Source organism: Vicugna pacos, chromosome 7 (genome assembly GCF_048564905.1).
Source record: "Vicugna pacos chromosome 7, VicPac4, whole genome shotgun sequence".
Taxonomy (NCBI): domain Eukaryota; kingdom Metazoa; phylum Chordata; class Mammalia; order Artiodactyla; family Camelidae; genus Vicugna; species Vicugna pacos.
This window is the reverse complement of record NC_132993.1, coordinates 15,515,097-15,525,332: the sequence shown is the minus strand read 5'-3', so window position 1 is coordinate 15,525,332 and position 10,236 is coordinate 15,515,097.

Here is a 10,236-nt window from a genome sequence, read left to right as displayed (position 1 = left end):
TGTCGTTTGAATATATTTGCATCTTTCGTGAAAAGGATTTTCTATCTCCACAGAGAACAACATGAGCTGGAATTTCCCTGGAGAAATTGAAATCAGATATAAGAAAGCATTTCTTTTTGGGATGTCCAGACCTTGGGAAGTGCTTACAGAAGAGGTGAGAAACACCTTCAAGAATGGAATCCCTCATTCACTGTATGAAGAGCGTTGGTGGTCCCTGGAGCTGGGGGGATAAACCAGATTGTTGCTGGAGGATTCTCTCATCTGGAGAGTCTTATATTATTTCCTTTTCACAGATGTGGATCCCAGTATTTAGCATTAACTGAGATGCAGATGTGACTCGGTGAATAGATGGCAGAGCTATTGACAGGAAAATATATGAAGTAGGGAAAGAATAACTGTGATGGCCGCTTTAGAGCTCCTCAGGTTACATGCCTCCATTCCTGTAACTGATCTCGGTTTTCCCAGCAGCCGGAGCGGTTAGGAACCAGGTTAGTGAATCCCTGCCCCTAGGTTAGTCTAACATGAGAAATTTGCAGAGATTCTTGCAGTCGTAAATATTTTCAACTACCTAAAGGAACACCACCAGGGTGCAGGAGAGGACATTAAGAGCAGCTTTCTAGGATGGGAAGAGAGGGTTTTTTTTGTTTTGTTTTGTTTTGGTTTTTTTTGCCACCACAGTGGGTACCAACCTGGCACCTCCTACCCAGGCCATACATCTGCTCCAAGTCCAGTGCTCCCCAATAAATAAACTTTTTTCCAGATAGGAAAGTTGTTTTGTTGTTTTTTTTCAGCCACTTGGATAGCACATGGACATATCTGGTTAGAAACATGTTGCTTTCCTGAGAGAGAAAGTTCCCTTAGAGTTAAAGGGCGCTCGTCTTCCCATAAGAAACATCTGTGTAGCAATACTTCGTGTCTGAGCTCGGGATGTGGACAGGCTCGATGGGAAGCTGGAGCTCACCACCTGCAAGCTCTCAGAGCCTCAGTTTTCTCATTTGCTAAGTGAGGATACCAACAGCTGGCTCACAGGGTGACCGAAGGGCAGTGTGGGGGTAAAGCGCCTGGCGTGTGGTAGGCTCTCACTGAACATTACTTCCCTTGCACACTATATGGGTCAACAGAGAGGGGAGACACATTTGGGGCTCCTGCGTTGCTTCCTGTGTTCAGTCATGCCTCGTTCGCACTGGTGACCAACACCCAGAAGGTGTCAAATAACAGACCTCACCAGCTCTGAAAAGTCACACGTATCTGGGGTGACTGGCACCCCTCACCATGACACTTGGGTTTAACCACAGATATTGCCAAAGATTGTCTCAAAATAACTGTGGGGCCTCCTCCCCAAGAGCCACTGTGAAATCCTGTGAATGCTTCTGCTCCAGGCCCCCATTCTCCACCGGGGTCTGGTGTTGGCTCTCGGTGCTCGGCACACCCTTGGGACAAGATGGCCGTTCTGGACTTCAGGGCCAGAGCTCGCCAGCCCCCGCCTGCTGGTGGATGAGGACTGGCTGCATCAGGGCCGCTTAACCCTGCCTGGGAGCCCAGAGCAGAGGCGGTCTCAGACTGACGTAAGACTCTCAAGCAGTCATCTTTTAGGAACAGGGGTTAGAAGTACAGGCTTTGACAGCAAGTGGACTCCAGTTTAATCCTTGACTTGGCTCTTTCCTAGCTACGTGACCTTGAAGAAGTGACCTAACCACTGAGACCGTGAGACTGGAGGAGACCGTGAGACTGGATGTTCTGACAAGGGAGAGAGAGGAAACGGAAAAGATGAGAGATTGTCTGAGGATGAACTCCAGGCTTCACCAGCATGTATAGAAAGGAGTCTGGATGAACAAGGTCCTCAGGGGCCGCGCTGCCCTGGGGCCTCTGAGTTATAAGCTTTAGCTGAGCAGTTATTGTTATTAGTCAGGCCAAGAGTAGTCAAAAAAAATTCTTCTTGACTTATTGTAACCACAGCCCCTACGACCTCACCGTAGTCTCGTAACTACCAGCCCATGCTCACTCCTCTCTCCTGGCTGGAGTGGGTCGGGGAGGCAGGCAGTGCAGGCCACACGAGTCTCGGAGTCTGAGATCTGGCTTAGCCTTGCCAGAGAGTGCCGAACACACAGTTACGAGGTGGCCCGTCTCAGTCAGGGACCAGTGGGTCTTCAGGTCTCTGGGACCAGCCTCAGAGGTTGTGTTAACACACAGGGAAAGCACAAGGCTGCTCGAGGCCTGGAGGGGACTACGAAGTGACCTTTTCCACGTGGCCCAGCCCTGCAGGGAGCGGCCTGGGGAGGCTACTCTGCCAAGTGGCAAAGTGTGATGATCGAAGTAACCTTGGAGATGCAGGCGGGAAGTTGGCTGCAGCAAGCTCTGGTTTTGGTCCTCAAGAGGAAACCTGCCCTTTCACATCCTCTGGTTTCAGAGCTTTGAAGAACAGAGACAGGTTTTTTTAAAAACCAAAACAGGGTTTAGTGGTCTTAGCTGTTGAGCCTGGTGGGGTCTAAAGGCCCTCAGTGCTTTTCTTTTCTTAGACACAGGCCGCGTCGTCATTCCTAAGACTTGCTGCCAAGTGGAATGCGGCCTCTGAGTCCTCTCAGTGTGGCATTTTCAAGAAAAAGCTGGTAGGATGGTTGGGGGCCTGGAGGTGTTGGTGGTGCCCTGAGGCGGCTTTATATAAACTTGACTCATAGAGATAATTAGTTCTTTCAAATCTTGATCTTCTTAATTAGGTCAAAAGAGCTACCAGAGTGCTGGTCTTTAAAACCTCACTTGTCCTTGCTAATCTTCCTTTCTTGGGCAGAGAATGGCTCCAGGATCAGGGCCTTGGGAAGCCAACAGGAGAACTTGAAATCATTGTCTTTATTTTTAGAATTTATTTTATTTTTATATTTGCCTTTTACTTATCACAAGTGATAAAAGTAACAAAAAGGTGACTCAATTTAAGAAAAAGAAATCAGTTAAAAAAATAACACATGCAGTTTGCGGTTATGACAAAAATTGTGACAGTCGTACAGCAGTGACTGAGTTTGGAGGGGAACGTCCTGCCACGGTGAGCTCTCACGTGGGGGTGCAGGGAGAACAAGTGCCTTTAACAACAGTCAAGATTTCTAGGTCAGAAATCATTGTCCCTAAGTATTTTGAAGACATTGCTCCATTGTCTGCTGGCTTCCAGAGTCACGGGGGAGAAGTCAGAAGTCATCCTGACTCCAGATCCTTTATAAGTGATTTTGTTTTCCTTTCTTTGGACGCTTGTAGGGTCTTCTGTTAGTCCTTGGTGCTCTGAAATTCCATAATGATGTGCTTTGGGGTGAGCCTGTCTCACCTGTGTCAGCTCTGGGATATTTTCTTTAAAAAAAAATTGAGGTCTATCTGACATACAATATACTGTGTAAGCTTAAGGTATATAACTTGCTGATTTGATGCATTTATATTGCAATATGATTGCCGTTGTAATGTTAGCTAATGCCTCTATTGCATCACATAATTATCATTTCTTCTAGTGTTGAGAACAATTCAGATCTAATCTCTTAGCAAGTTTAATGATTATAGTACAGTCCTGTTGTCTTTAATCATGGTACTATGTACAGATATTCCTTGACTTACAATGGGGTTACATCCTGATAAACCCATGGTAAATTGAAAATTTCTTAAGTTGAAAACGCATTTAACACACCTAAACTTCTGAACATCATAGCTTAGCCTAGCCTACCTCATATGTGACCAGAACACTTAATTAGCCTGCGGTTGGGCAAACTCATCTAACACAAAGCCTATTTTATAACAAAGTGTTGAAAACCTGATAAATCACACATTTCTTGAATACTGTGCTGAAAGTGAAAAACAGAATGGTTGTGTGGGTACAGCATGGCTGTAAGTGTGTTGGTTGTATACCTTTGTGTTCACCTGGCTGACTAGAAGCTGGGGCTCACCCCCCTGCCCAGCATCGGGAGAGAGGATCACAAACATATCACCGACCTGAGGAAAGACCGAAGTTCAAATCTAAGGTATGGTTTCTACTGAATGCATAGTGCTTTCGCACCATCATTAAGTCCAGAAATTGTAAGTCAAACCATTGTAAGTTGGGGGCTGTCTGTATAAGAACTCCAGGATTTATTTATCATTTATTTATCTGCTAGTTGCCAATATGCACCTTAAACAACATCTCTCCCTCTTTCCCCCCTGCCCCCACCTCAGCCCCTGGTAACCACCTTTCTACTCTCTGCGTTTACAATTTTAGGTTTTTTTTTTAAGCTTTCATATATAAAAGATATCATAGAATATTTGCCTTTCTCTGACTTATCTCACTTGGCCTAAGGTCCTGAAGGTCCATAGATGTTGTTGCAAATGGCAGGATTTTTTTCTTTCTTATGGCTGAATAATATTTCATTGTGTGTGTGTGTGTGTGTGTGTGTGTGTGTGTGTGTGTGTGTGTGTGTGTGTGTGTGTGTATACATATATATGTATATATACCATGTCATCTTTATTCATTCATCCACTGATGGACACTTAGGTTGTTTCCATCTATTGGCTATTGTGAATAATACTGCAGTGGATAAATAAAGCATGGGAGGGCCTGTGTGTCTCTTGGGTAACCTGTTTTCATTTCCTTTGGTTATGTACCCAGAAGTGGGACTGCTGGATCACATCGCAATTTTATTTTTAATTTTTTGAGGAATTTAATTTTTTGAGGAAGCACTCCATACTGTGCTTCATGGTGGCTGAACCAGTTTATAATCTCACCAACAATGTGCAAGCATTCTGGGAAATCTTCTTGATTATAATAGTAATTTATTTTATGTTATGTTATTATTTACTGTATTATTTTATGATTATTTTTGTTATTTTTAAATTTTCTGTTTTCTCTCTCATCTGTAGAGCTCCTGTTTGTTCAGATGCTACTCGCCTCTTCAGGATTTCTGTTTTTATTCTTTCCCTTTGTATTTTCATCTCTTTGGTCTTTCTAATTTCTGGGTGATTTCCACAACTTTTAACATGTTTCTTTACTAAGCTTTTAATTTCTGCTCCTATACATTTATTTCCTAGGGACTACTTTGTTTTGTTCTGTCTGAAAGTTCCAGTTTTAGATACGAGTCTTATTTTATAGATCAGTGTCTTCTTTTTATCTTTCTTAGGATGTTCATTTTTTTTTGCTTTGTTTCCTTTTCTCTGGATAGTCATTGTTTCCTCCAAGTTTCTTTTTCTGTTTGTGTTTTGTCTGTCATTATAAATACTTTCCTCAAATGTCTGATGATCCATGATTATGAGGAATTAAAAAGTAACTGGAACACCCAAAGGGACCGAGAAGAGGGACTTAGATACTTGTATGCCAGGGTTCATTGCCGCGTTATTAATACTAGCAGAAAGTGGAAACAACTTAAGTGTCCATCAGCAGATTAATGGATAAACAAAATGGGGTATATACACACAATGGAATATTATTCAGCCATAAGAGGAATGAAATTCTGATACATGCTACAACATGGATGAATCTTGAAAACATTATACTTAGGGATATAAGCCAGAAACAAAAGGACAGATATTATGATTCCACTCATATGAAATATTGAGGATAGGCAAGTTCATAGAGAAAGAAAGTAGAAAAGAAGTTACTAGGGGCTGAGTGGGGAGGGGCGAGTGGGAATTATTGCTTAATAAGTAGAGTTTCTGTTTGGGGTGATGAAAATTGTGGAAATAGCGGTGGTGATTGCACAATATTGTGAATGTGCTTAACGCCTTTGAATTGTAAACTTAAAAATGGTTAAAATGGCATATTGTGTGTACTTTATATTTTACCACAATAAAAGAAAAAAACAAAAAAGACGATTGGAGCCCTGAGCCCATGGGTAGGGCTTACTGACTGTCAGGGTCAGTGTAAGGAGTTCTGGCTAGGTCAGTTCAGGGGACCCTGAATTTCAGAATCCTTAGACTGAGATTCCCCAGTGATGCCTCTTTCAAAGTCTTGCCCGCAGCATGCAAACCTGACTGCTGGTGTTCTGAGAGAGAATGGAGGATGACGGCTGGGAGGAGAGGGTATCAATATTCAGCATAAGTTTCCACGGAATCTGCCGTTTTCAGTATTAAAATCTTTAATTGAGCCTGGTGTTCCCTGAGCCAGAGTTTCTCCCGCTTACTGTCTCCAGAAAATGCACGTCCAGGCTTCTTGGAGAGGAAGAGATGGGAGGGGCAGTCACCTGGCTGTGCAGAGGGGAAGGCACTCTAAGATCCAAGTGCTTCCTAAACCCATTTCCAGCCAGTCCTATTTTCAGATCTTTGTCCATCTTTGCTTTCAGGGCTTCCTGTTTTCCTATAATGTCTGGATCTTTTGGGAGTCAGTCCCAAAAGTGTCTCCACTACAACTTAGGAATTAGATTTTGTGGATATATATACATTATATATATATATAATCAGTTTCCTGTTTTAATGAGACTTAACTTTCTTTAATTCATGACTTATTTATGAGCATATTAGTTTAAAATAAGTTTCCACTACCTTTTTGGGGCTGATTTCTGATTTAATTGTATTATGGCCAAAGATGTGGTCACTCTGCAGAGTCCCTGAAATCTTGGGGAACTTCTTTGTGACCTACTAGGTGTTCAACTTTCATCAATGTTCTCTTGTGTAATTGACCCTTTGAGGTATGTAAGAGGGGATTATCATCCCCATATTGCAGGCAATTAATTAGGAGCCCAGAGAATTTTAAAGATGTGCCCAGAATTCCTCCAAAAGACTGGACTAGAACTGAGGAATGTGAAAGAAGGGAGCGGAATGGTAACGCAAATAACTCAACTATAGATTTTATTCAGATTTAACCCATTTCCCATGCTGGTTACCTGGGTTGCCGCTAGGCTGTGCCATTTACTAGCCCATCTGCCAACCGGGGATTGCAATAGTTCCTGCTTCATAGGGTTCTTGGGAGATTTATGGCACACAGTAAATGCTCAATAAAAACTATTATTATTATTATTTCCACTTTTACTTTTTATCTAGGGTTCGTGATGCATCTTGTACGGAAGAGTCCTTCCATTAAAGAATGCATCTTTAGAAACGTTTGCAGCTACTCCTCAGCCCAGCAATTTATATTCTGGCTACTGTGCAACAGAAATTATGGCCAGAAATACCACAATGGCAATAGAAAAGCTTTCTGGATGTAATGCATAGAGGGCACTGAAGTCAACTCAGCAAGCTCTTTATTGAGAGCTTACTATGTATTGTTACTCAATTCTTAGGCTAGTTTCTATCTTCTGGGTCTTATTTATGCTTTAACAAGATAGGTATTCAAAAAAGCCTTTATAAAATGAACAACAACAACAGAAATGCTTAGAACCACAGAGTTGAAAGACGGCTGGGAGAGTAGGGGTTGGGGAGGGGGTTGACCATCCACTTCATGGCTGATTGTCCTAAATAAGCAGAATTATCTGGGCCTCCCAGACTGTCAGGTGCTAATCCCCACGATAATCAGGCTCGAAGCTCTCAGAGCCCCAGAATCAGCGAGCTGGGAGGGGGAGCGGCCAGTGGTAGTTGTGTACTGGGCTGTTCATGTGGAAGCAGAGTCCTCTCTTTCTCTTTTGTGGACACAAACAGCTGACAGTCTTAAAATAAAGGCGCCCGGGCTGCCTCTGGGCTGGACACCTGGAAATAGGCCAACACTCATCTCCCTTACTGCAGACTCTGTGTTCCGCATCAGTCTCCATGAAACCAGCTTTTAAAATCTGTCTTTTGTTTTGAGTCCTTCCAACTCCTGGCTCCCTCCTTCTTCCTGTCGGGTAGAGAAACTGCATTACTCCCTTCTGCACCATCTCCTCCCTCCTCCGCTCCCCAAAGAAAATGTGGTTGATAATTTATTTCTCTACTCCCACCACTATTGCAAGGAATGTGACATGAAGGGATATTTAGGGAAATTTTTATTCTGAAATAATATTAGAGAAAATGTGCAAAAACAGCACAGAGCATTTCAGATGCCCTTCACCCAGCTGTCCTAATGTTAACGTCTTCCCTAGTGGTAGTACCATGGCCAAGGAATTAGCATTGATACAATGCAAATAACTCAACTATAGATTTTATTCAGATTTAACCCATTTCCCAGTTAATGTCCTCTTCTTGAATCCCAGATCCCATGTTATACTTAAAGGTCCTTGAATCCTTCACCATGACAGTTCCTCGATCTTTCTTTGTCATTCATGACCTTGACATGTTTGAAGAGTGTTGGTCAGTTGTTTCACAGACAATTTGGGTTTCTCTGATATTTTTTTATGCATAGGTTGTGGTTATATATTTTTGGAAAGTGTTATGGACTGAATTGTTTCCCCTCAAAATTCATATGTTGAAGCCACCCTCACGGTGACTGTACTTGGAGACAGGGCTTTTTGGAAGTATTTAAGGTTAAATGAGGTCAAAAGCGTGGGGCCCTAATCTGATACCAGGGTGACATGATCTCAATAAGTTTTATTACTAGTGCTTTTCCCTCGATCAGTGGGTTAAGGTATGTCTGACGGGTATTTCCACTGTAAAGTTCCTGTGTTTCCTTTTGTGATTAATAAATGTCTTGGTGGGGGGATACACTTAGACTATGCAAATATTGTTTTTAAACTTTTGCCTACTAATATTAGCATCCATTGGTGAATTTTTGCCCACAGTAATTATTACTAATGTTGATTTTATGTTTCTTCTTTCCTTCTACATTTATTAATTGGGATTTTTTCTTTTGTAAGGAAGAGCTATACCTTATTGCCAATTTACTCATTCAATTATCAGAATAGACTCGTATGTTTACTTTAGTCTATGGATTACAATTCAATATTGTTATTTATTTCATTGTCCAGAATATTCCAGCTTTGGCCAATGGGAACACTTTCATGTTGGTTTCTATGCTCTTTCATCCTTTTTGAGCACATTCTTACTTTCTGGCACCACAAGATGCTCCAAGATCATCTTGTGTTTTTCTTGCCCAAATCTGGAATCAACTGCTTCTTCAAGGAGCTCTGGGACATTGAAGAGGAAGAAGGTGTTCACCTTTGGCGGTTACAGCTTCCTCAAGCGCTTCCGGAAGGCAAATCCGCTCTTCATCCTACCTTTTTAACATTCCCCAGACAGACTAGGTCTCCTTCGCTCTCTATTCTGCGAATGTGCAAAGTATTTTGGGGCAGAAGGTTGCTGAGAACTCGCAAAACTATCTAGGGAACCCTTCAATATCTCATTTCAAGCCGCCTTAGGCCTTGATGTCCACTTTTGAAATTGTGTTCTCCTGTAAAGTTCTGTTCCTTATTTGCCCAATCATGTAATTCTGGTCCTTTTGTTAATCTCAGCTCCTTTCTTCTCTCTCAAATGCGTCTGATCATCTGTACATTCTTCTGATAATCTGTACCTCCTTTCTTCTTAGTGTTAGCATCTTATGTTTTTCTCTGTTCATTTACATTTAATCTGTATGTGTCTTTATCATTAAAGTGGGTTTTATGTAGACAACATATAGTTGGGTCATATGTTTTGGTCACCTCTGAAAATCTCTTTTAATTGATGCATTTAGACCATTGACATTCAGAGTGATTATTGATAATGGTTGGATGAATAGACACTATATTACTGTTTTCTGTTTGTTTCCCTTGTTCTTTGTAACTATTTCTATCTTCCGCTCTTTTTCTGCCTTTTGTGGTTTTAACTGAGCTTTTTATATGATCTCATTTTCTCTCCTTTCTTAATTACTTTTAAAAACTTTCTTTAGTGGTTACCCTAGAGTTTACAATATACATTTACAATCAATATTATAATATGGTTTTATTTTAGTAAATATAGTAGCACAGTTCTACTACTAATATATAAATAAATACAGTAAACCTATCTTATTTTCCTTCTCTCTAAAGAACCTTTTTTAACACTTCTTACAAGACAGGTCTACTGGCAACAAACTCCCTTAATTTTCGTTAGTCTGAGAAAGTATTTCTCCTTCACTTTTGAAGGATCATTTCACAAGTGCAGAATTCTAGGTTGGTGGTTTTTTTCTCTCAACACTTTAAATATTTCACTCTACTCTCTTCTTGCTTGCATGGTTTCTGAGGAGAAACTGAATGTAATTCTTACCTTTGTATCTCTATAGGTAAAGTATTTTTTTTTCTCCTGGCTTCTTTCAGAATTTTTCCTTAGCTTTGATTTCTGTAATTTGAAAATGGTATGCCTGAGGGTAGGTTTTTTTGTTTTGTTTTTGTTTTTATTTTTGTTTGTTTGTTTGTTTGTTTGTTTGCATTTGCCCTGCTTTGTGTT